The sequence below is a fragment of the Betta splendens genome, chromosome 2, assembly GCF_900634795.4.
Source record: "Betta splendens chromosome 2, fBetSpl5.4, whole genome shotgun sequence".
In the NCBI taxonomy this organism is placed as follows: domain Eukaryota; kingdom Metazoa; phylum Chordata; class Actinopteri; order Anabantiformes; family Osphronemidae; genus Betta; species Betta splendens.
In genome coordinates, this window is record NC_040882.2 from 20,776,507 (window position 1) to 20,786,323 (window position 9,817).

The window sequence follows — 9,817 nt, forward strand, 5'->3', positions numbered from 1 at the left end:
TAAGGGTCTCCATCGGTGCACATGGCACCAGGACACCCTAGGCCGGAGGTCGATGATAGACTTTGTAGTCGTTTCACCTGACCTTCGGCCATATGTTTTGGACACTCGGGTGAAGAGAGGGGCTGAGCTGTCAACTGATCACCACCTGGTGGTGAGTAGGATCCGCTGGCAGAGAAGGAGGCTGGAACGACTTGGCAGGCCCAAACGTATTGTGAGGGTTTGTTGGGAACGCCTGGCTGAACCCTCTGTCAGACGGACCTTTAACTCACACCTCCGGGAGAGCTTCGACCAGATTCCGAGGGAGGCAGGAGACATAGAGTCCGAGTGGACCATGTCTCCATCGTCAACGCGGCAGTTCGGAGCTGTGGACGCAGGGTCTCCGGTGCCTGTCGTGGTGGTAATCCCCGAACCCGGTGGTGGACACCGGAGGTAAGGGACGCCATCAAGCTGAAGAAGGAGTCCTACCAGGTATGGTTGACCTGTGGAACTCCTGAGGCAGCTGATGGGTACCGGCAGGCCAAGTGTGCTGCAGCCCTTGCCGTTGCGGAGGCAAAAACTCGGGCTTGGGAGGAGTTCGGGGAGGCCATGGAGGAGGACTATCGCTCGGCCTCAAAGAGATTCTGGCAAACTGTTTAGCGCCTCAGGAGGGGGAAGCAGTTCTTTACCAACTCTGTTTTCAGTGGAGGTGGGGAGCTGTTGACCTCAACTGGGGATGTTATCGGACAGTGGAAGAAGTACTTTGAGGATCTCCTCAACCGCTCCGACATGCCTTCTGCTGAGGAAGCAGAGGCAGGGGACTCAGAGGCGGACTCGCCCATCACCCAGGCTGAGGTCACCGAGGTAGTTAGTAAGCTCCTCGGTGGCAGAGCAACGGGGGTGGATGAGATCCGTCCTGAGTACCTCAAGTCTCTGGATGTTGTGGGGCTGTCTTGGGTGACACGCCTCTGCAACATCGCGTGGAGGAGGGGGACAGTTCCTCTGGACTGGACAACCGGGGTGGTTGTCCCTCTTTACAAAAAGGGGGACAGGAGAGTGTGTTCCAACTATAGGGGGATCACACTTCTTAGCCTCCCTGGGAAAGTCTATGCCAGGGTACTGGAGAGGAGAATTCGGCCGATAGTCGAACCTCGGATACAGGAGGAACAATGTGGTTTTCGGCCTGGCCGTGGAACGCTGGACCAGCTTTATACCCTCAGCAGAGTGCTTGAGGGTTTGTGGGAGTTTGCCCAACCAGTCTACATGTGCTTTGTGGATCTGGAGAAGGCATTCGACCGCGTCCCTCGTGACATCCTGTGAGGGGTGCTCCGGGAGTATGGAGACCAGGGCACTTTGCTAAGGGCTGTTCCGTCTCTGTACAACCGGGGCAGGAGCTTGGTTCGCATTGCCAGCAATAAGTCAGACCTGTTCCCGGTGTATGTTGGACTTCGGCAGGGCTGCCCTTTGTCACCGGTTCTGTTCATTATTTTTATGGACAGAATTTCTAGGCGCAGCCAGGGGCCGGAGGGGGTCTGGTTTGGGGACCACAGGATAGCATCTCTGCTTTTTGCAGATGATGTTGTCCTGTTGGCTTCATCAGGCCAGGACCTCCAGCGTGCGCTGGTGTGGTTTGCAGCGTGTGAAGCGGCTGGGATGAGAATCAGTTCCTCCAAATCTGAGGCCATGGTTCTCGACCGGAAAAAGGTGGTTTGCTCCCTCCAGGTTGGAGAAGAGTTCCTTCCCCAAAGAGAGGAGTTTAAGTATCTTGGGGTCTTGTTCACGAGTGAGGGAAGGAAGGAGCATGAGTTTGACAGACGGATCGGTGCGGCGGCTGCAGTAATGCGGTTGGTGTATTGGTCCGTCGTGGTGAAGAGGGAGTTGAGCCGAAAGGCAAAGCTCTCAATTTACCGGTCAATCTACGTTCCTACCCTCACCTATGGTCATGAGCTTTGGGTCATGACCGAAAGGGCAAGGTCACGGATACAAGCGACTGAAATGAGCTTCCTCCGCAGGGTGGCTGGGCGCTCCCTTAGAGATAGGGTGAGGAGCTCTGTCACCCGGGAGGAGCTCGGAGTAGAGTCGCTTCTCCTCCACATCAAGAGGAGCCAGTTGAGGCTCGAGCATCTGGTTCGGACGCCTCCCTGGGGAACTGTTGCGCACATGTCCCACCGGTAAGAGGCCCCGAGGAAGACCCAGGACACGCTGGAGAGACTACGTCCCTCGGCTGGCCTGGGAACGCCTTGGGGTTCCACCAGGAGAGCTGGAGGAAGTGTCAGGGGAGAGGGAAGTCTGGAACTCTGCTCAGACTGCTGCCCCCACGACCCGGCCCCGGATAAAGCAGTAGAAAATGGATGGATGGATGGACGGACGGACGGACGGACGGATGAAAACTCAACTTACATGTTACTGTCAGTGTGATGACATCACTCCACTGTGTGAACTCATGGTTTCTTCTGCCTATGCAGTAGTAGTCTCCACTGTGAGACACATCAGCTCTGCTGATCATCAACACTTTACCATTTTTATCAGCAGGTTGGTTTGAGCTGTGTGTGCTCCATTCATACTCCCACTGAGCGTCTCCACCTCCATGGATCTCACATGTGAGAGTGATGCTCTCACCACTGAACGTCTGAGTCCAGCTGGGTTGTTTGGTCACAGAGACTCTATAGGAAACTGTTGATGACAAACACACAGTAAGAACAACTAGAGTAAGAGAAGCTTTTAGTTTGATTAGTTTGTTTGTATGTTGACATCTCTTTTTATTTCAACAAAAAACCTAATATGTGTTGGGTCTTAGCTTCGCTTCATGTTTATAAGTTAAATACAGGTCTTCTGTTGTTTTTTCAATTGTTGTTGCTGCGTATCACTAATAAATCCTGTCAATCTGTAGAAACGTGTGAAGCGATTAAGCAGAAGTAAGAGGAAATAAAGTAGTTCCTGCTGCAGCCAGACACAGTCAGAACCATTACTTTACACGGAGCTACAGTAACATCTAATGTGAACGCTGCACAGGAGACTGACTCTGTGAAGACAAGCGTCTAAAAGAAACTGGACAGAAAAACAACTAAATGATTGGTAAACAAGAAAAGGACACATTTGCACAATATGAATTAAAAATCACTTCATGACATGTTTTCATGTTGTTGATTTGTCACCTACATTTATCATTTAGATTTAAAACTTAAAGTTTTCAGATGGAATGTCTGAACAACAATGTCCAACCATCACATTAAAACTCTATTCGAGCATAATTACTTTACTTTAAATAACTATTGATTAAACTCTTGTTTGGTCACATTTAGTGAACTGTTTAATTCACCTGAAGCTTATTTGTTTGTCACATCCTTCACATCTGCAGCAGTTTGTAATGTGAACACGGTCAAATAGATTCAGGAAAAGAACACCAACATGAGACTCTGTCATGTTATAATTTAAACATCTGTGCAGTAACCTGGTCTCTGGTGGTTACACATGAAATACACACAAAAAGATTTATCTAGGAAGAAAAGAAGGACAATTACTCACTAGCATCATTTCCGTAGACGTTCGTATTTAGCACTGAAAAGGAGATGAAATCATGATCAGACATAAACACTAATAAAGACATTTATCATCCAGGTGGTGTTTTATCAGTGTCCTGCATCAGCATTTTTGTCACCATTATCTTGCTTGTTTTTGGTTTTCTTGTTTTATTTGGCCAAGTTCCAGTTAAGATCACCTTTGCTTTACAGTCACGTGATCACCTGCTGTTTTCGATCAGCAATCACTCTCCGGCATTTAAGCACCTATACTCACCACTCTTGTTCGCCAGATTGCTTGATCACCTACCTGTTCAACTCTCCAGCGTTCTCACCGTGTAAGTCCAGCCATGTAGTCTTGATTCGCATTTGACCTCGTCTTGCCTACTCCTTGTCTGTGCTGTCGCTGGAAGTATTGCTAACCTGTGTACTGACCCTCATCACGTCCTGTCTGCACTGTGCATTTAGGTCCTTCCCCGCGTGATCGTGACAATCAGACTCAGTTACTGTTGTTTAAAAACTGTTGTATTATTTCCTCCTAAATCTGAGCCACACTAACAGTAAACTGTGAAGAACATCCCAGTTTTACTGTGAATGAAGCTGGGTCACATCCCATGTGTATAAAAACCACCATGTTAAATAAAGTCAGAGCTGCTGACGTACTCACAGAATAATGACAGTACACAGAGCAAAGTCAGCTCCATCTTCACACACAGACACTGTCGCTGTAGAGGAATGACAGCACACACTAAGACACAAGCTACAGATCATCACCTGATTCAGAGCTGCTCTGTTCTTCCTTCCTATTTACTCAAACAGCTCTGACCACAACAAGTCTACGCTTCCTGCTGCACAAATGTGTTAGTTTGTCTCTTTAGCAAATGTTCATTAATGTTCAATGAAATGAGAAATAAAAAAATAATTATTGCAAACATGAACCTAATAAACATTAATAATATAAGAAATAATCTGTGTTATTTGTGTCTCCTTGCATGTTGTGTTGTTGTCATGAAGTATGGAGGAAACGTCAATGTACCACACACTGAACTGAGCGTAGCTGCAGGTTTTATTTAGTTGTGTTTGACAATTTTTAACTTTAGCTGCTGTGGCTGAGATAAAACAGTTAAGTTAAATACATCAACTCTTCACTTCCTCTTTACACATAAAACGTGTGGTTTCCATTGCAACAGTGTTGCTAACAGGAACATGTCATGTAAGATATAGTTAAACTATATTATCTGATGATTTCATACATTATTTCTTAACCTAAAAATGTAAACCTAGCCAGAACATCATATAACTGAGCTTCATAAACACAGATGTCATTCTGAAAGCAGACACTTTGACACATTATCAGTCTTTCAAAGAAGTGATGCCTCCTAAATGAAGCTTCATACAATAGCGATATCAGAATGAATATAATGATCACATTTCTACAATTATCACATCAGACATAAAAGAGGATGTTTCATACATGACTAAACACAGTTGTAGAACATCAGCAACCTGGAGAACAGTTAGTGCATGTGTCTCATACAGACCAGAACCAATTACCAGAGATGAGGAGCAGCAGGACAGTGGTGTCTAATTCATTCACATCCTGTAACATGTCGCTCTCAGACTTTATGAAGACGCTTGCACGCGATGCACTTGCTCATTACTCTGACACCACTACTGCACCTCACTAGTATCACCACTGTGTTGTCACCAGCACAGCATAATACATACACTAACAAGTATTTGTTTACACCCACATTAAATCATCTTTAACAACATTAAACCTAAATATTTACCATCAGTTTCTAAATTTTTTATACATATTATTTTTAATCATAATTCAAGAAACCTCTTCCATGTACAGGTATGAGAGTTCATCTCTTACCTGCAACAAAGCAGCTCAGATTCCGTACATTCTCAGTCCACTTAAATTAAGATCAGCAAGTGTGAAACTACATCAGTTATAATAAGCAGCAAACCGTGACATAGGAGTCATAATCTTTAAATGACAGGAAGTCATAAATACGACAGCTTTTACCTTTTTTACTTGCAACAATTTAGATGTTTTCTAAACCTAAACTAAACTGAACAGTGAATGTTACTGATTAAAGTCACAGGAAGGAAACTGACCAGAATAACAACAGGTAGAAGCCACAGTTGTTCTATTTATGATGATGAAACCACAATGTTTCCAGGCTTCACTTCTCAGATACTGAGTTTAGAATAAAAGAGTCACCAGATGTGGTTCATTCAAATCTCACTCCTTTATGTGATCTGGTTCACATAAAGGATCATCTATCAGACCTGGATGAAAGCGACATTTTATGCTAAATGTTAATAGTCATGACAAGATCTCAATTAATTACACACCTAAAGCAACAATGTTAATTGTGTTAGAGTTTGGTCATTTTGCCTTTTGGTGGCAAAACACAGGAGGTCAAATGGACTCTATGATTATTACTGATACAACGCTGTGTTAGATGACATTAGCTTAGACAGTATAAGCTAAACAGGAAAAACGACATTCCGTAAAACGTGCAGCACTTATTTATTTTTACAGAGTCAATTTATGTAGATTAATAGGCATTTAAATTACTTCTTGATTGATGACTGGTTTCCTAATAAATACCCATAAGCCACTTAGTCACTAACTCATTTGGTAGCTTCACCATTTGTATTGATCATTAGAAGCTTCTGCTCTTGATGTCATGCTGCCTGTTTATCAGAACATTGGACACGTTATCGTCCATCTCTACTCATCACCCTCTGCTCCTATTGGGGACTGGTTTACTCTCCACCATCAATATTGAACATTAACTAAAACACAAGGTGAGATCCGTCCTTTGAATCATTTGAGGTTTCAACCTAGAAACACGTTAGCGTTCACGTTAGCTTCTTTTCTACTGCATCATACTGTGTTAGCAGTATTGAGCAGGTTGAACCATTTACTTTTAATCGTTTCCACAACTTCTACAAACTCACCTGGAGACTCACCGTTAACGTTTCGACCGACTGATCACATTACGATAATGATTCTACGGTGACTCGATTCCTAACTTTGTTAGAAATTATCTAGTTCTTTGTCTGGTGGTGTTCAAACAACTAGTCGGTGCATTACCGCCACCGCCACCTTCTACAGTGTACGTTGGAATGTGGACTGGATGGATACAACAGCATACAAACACAAATAGCTGATCATTTTGTTTTCAAAAAATCGGTAATTATATGTTTTTTTTTCATATGAATGTGACCAGACATGGATTTAAAGGAGGGTGAGAGCAGCTGACAAAGTTCTCCCACACAAAGGGCAAAGTGGGTGAAGGGTTGAGCCTAAAACTATACGGCAGTGAAATAGAGGCGGTTCTTGGGTGTAGTTTTGATCAGAAACTCCAGTAGTTTGGAGGGAGCATGTAAAGCAGCAGTCCCAACCAGTCGATCACAGACTTTCCAGTCCATCATGAGTCAATTGCCTTCTGATTCGCTCCTCTCTTCACCATTCCAACGTCTCACACTTGAAATACAAGAACAGGGAAGAACAGTGTGAATGTTCTTCTCTTCAGTTTGATGAGTTGACTGATGTTGTGGATGTGGCACAGCTGTGTTTAAATTTATAAGTGCAAAAGAAGAACTGCTCAGCATTTTGCCATTGAAAGGACACACTAGACCGAACTGCCCCTATTTAACCTCATCTCTATCAGACGGTGCTCCAGCAGTGGTGGGCCGTGCTAACGGGTTCATTGCATTGTGCATACACTGAATGTTTCCTTAGTTACCACTGTGTGTTCCACCAGCAGCCATTGTGCGGTAAGATTAAAAGAAGTGATGGATGTCGCCATGAAGTTTGTGTGTTCCGTTTGGGCCTGGAGTCTACAGAGACGATTCTGTGCTCATTTGGAGGAGACTGGTGCAGAACACACAGACCTGTTGCTGCACACGGGTGTTAGAGGGTAGTAGAGGCAACCATTGTTGAGCTTCTCAGAGTTGTTGTATGAAATCAAAAAATTTCTGAAACTTGCAGAATAAAACAAGGTGGAGGACCATCAATGGCTATTGGATTTAACATTCTTGACTGATCTCACTGAGCTTCTGCATGATTTTAATGTGGAGCTGCAGGGTAAAGATGAACATGTAATAAACGTGATCAGTACAGTGGACACGTGTAAAAGCAGGTTACAGCTACTTCAGGTAGACTGGATCACAGTCATCACAGTCTTAGAACACGTGCTTTCAACCTGACAGCGCTTTTCAGATCAAAGTGTGTGTGAGTGAGCTTTCTCTCACATGACCATCATTGAGTCAAAGTACAGGTGTGTAATGACTGATGACCACCTGGTGGTCTGCTTAAGGCTCGCAACCAGCTCCGACTGCCCCGTGTGGGGACTGTCCTCCCACGGTTCGCCAGCAGGCGTCACTCATGGACATGGACTTTGTTTTAACTGTTTTCAGGTCAGTAGCTTCAGCCTCTAGGTGAATGTGTGTTTGTGTTTTATACACATGACGGTTGTTAGTCAGAATGTGTTTTTACCTGCCATTATATTCTGTCCTGTACGTTCAGGTAAGAGTAGAGTTGTCCTTGTCTCTCTCATGTCCTGTTGTATCTGTTTTACTGTCTATCACTGTATGTTTGTATTCCTTTGTTATATGTTTATGGTTGCCATAGTAACATAAGTTTAAGCAGATGCTTTGAATTGTTCATTGTTCAGTCTGTATTTAATCATCGCTTTGTAACACCACGACTAAGATAGAGAAATAAATAATAATAACTTATAACAACTATTATAACTAGAATTAAACTATGTTTTATTATATATAGACTATTAGGAACTTATATTTAGGTACTTATATTTAAATAAACATGATGAATCACACTTCAACACTGGAAACTCACAACAATATTAACACTAAAAATATATAGTATGGGCTGTATTAACAGTAACAGTAAATGCTGTTAACAGTCTCAGAATGTTGAACGATGTTGTCTTGTGGTTCTGTTTTTGTGGTTGATCAACTTCTCCTCATGCATCTGTATAAAAATATAAAATACCTGTTTATTAAACTTGCTTGTGTCAGTAGAAACCAATTAATCTCAGAGGTTTCCCATAGTGTGTTTATTTTAGAGTTAACTACATTTACATTTCTAACTACTGGTAATAATTATCTGAATATTAAGAGACTCACTCACATCATCAGTAAAAGCCCAGACGTACCTGTCGTTACATCTTAACACAGTAAGTATATAGTAATATTTTTACATTTGTAACTGTGGCTGGGTCTGTATTGACGATGCATTCATAGTCTCCCTCTGAATTAGCATGTGTCTCTGTTACATAATATAATTACATATAAATACACAGACATTAGAGGTTGTGATTATAATAGTATGTAAAAAATCAAAATGCATGATTAATTCTTCTTCTCTTTTGGCTTTTCCCATCAGGGGTCACCAAAGAGAATCATCCTTTTCCATCCCACTCTATCGTTGGCATCTTCTACTCTCACACCAGCCAACCTCATGTCCTCTGTCAGCACATCCATACATCTCCTCCTTGGTCGCCCTCTTCCCTGGCAGCTCCATCTCTAACATCCTTCTACCAATATATCCATGCTCCCTCCTCTGCACATGTCCAACCATCTCAGTCTGGCCCAGAGCCCAGACTCTGGGCATACGCGAACTAGGCAAGATCATAATTCCCTGAGTGAATCAGACACAGAATCAACCTAGGCAGAAGGTCCAAATTTAAACAGGGGCATAAACACAAGCCATCAAAGAAAGATCAGGGCAATACAATAATCAAATCTATACAACTATCACATTCAGACATGAAAGAGGAAGTTGTCCACATGACTGAAAAATCTGCAGACTGACTAACAACAGTTAGTGCATGTGTCTCATTCAGACCAGAACCAATTAACCAGGTGGGAGATTGTGGAGCAAACCAGAGATGAGGAGCAGCAGGACAGTGATGTGTCTAATTCATTCACATACTGTAACATGTCACCCTCAGACTTTATGCAGACGCTTGCACGCGATGCACTTGCTCATTATTCTGACACCACTACTGCACCTCACTAGTATCACCAGTGTGTTGTCACCAGCACAACACAGACAAACCTAACAGAACCCTCATGAGGGAATAACAAGCAGACGGTTGAGGACTCAAATGCACGATCCAGGCAGAAGTGTGCAAATAATAAAAGTAATAATAATATAATAATAATAATAATAATAAAATAATAGTTGTAGCTTTCCTTAAAATGTAAACGTAAAATGTCTTCACGTCTCTCCTGACAGAAACAGACAGCAACATCACCTGCTCTTCACTCAG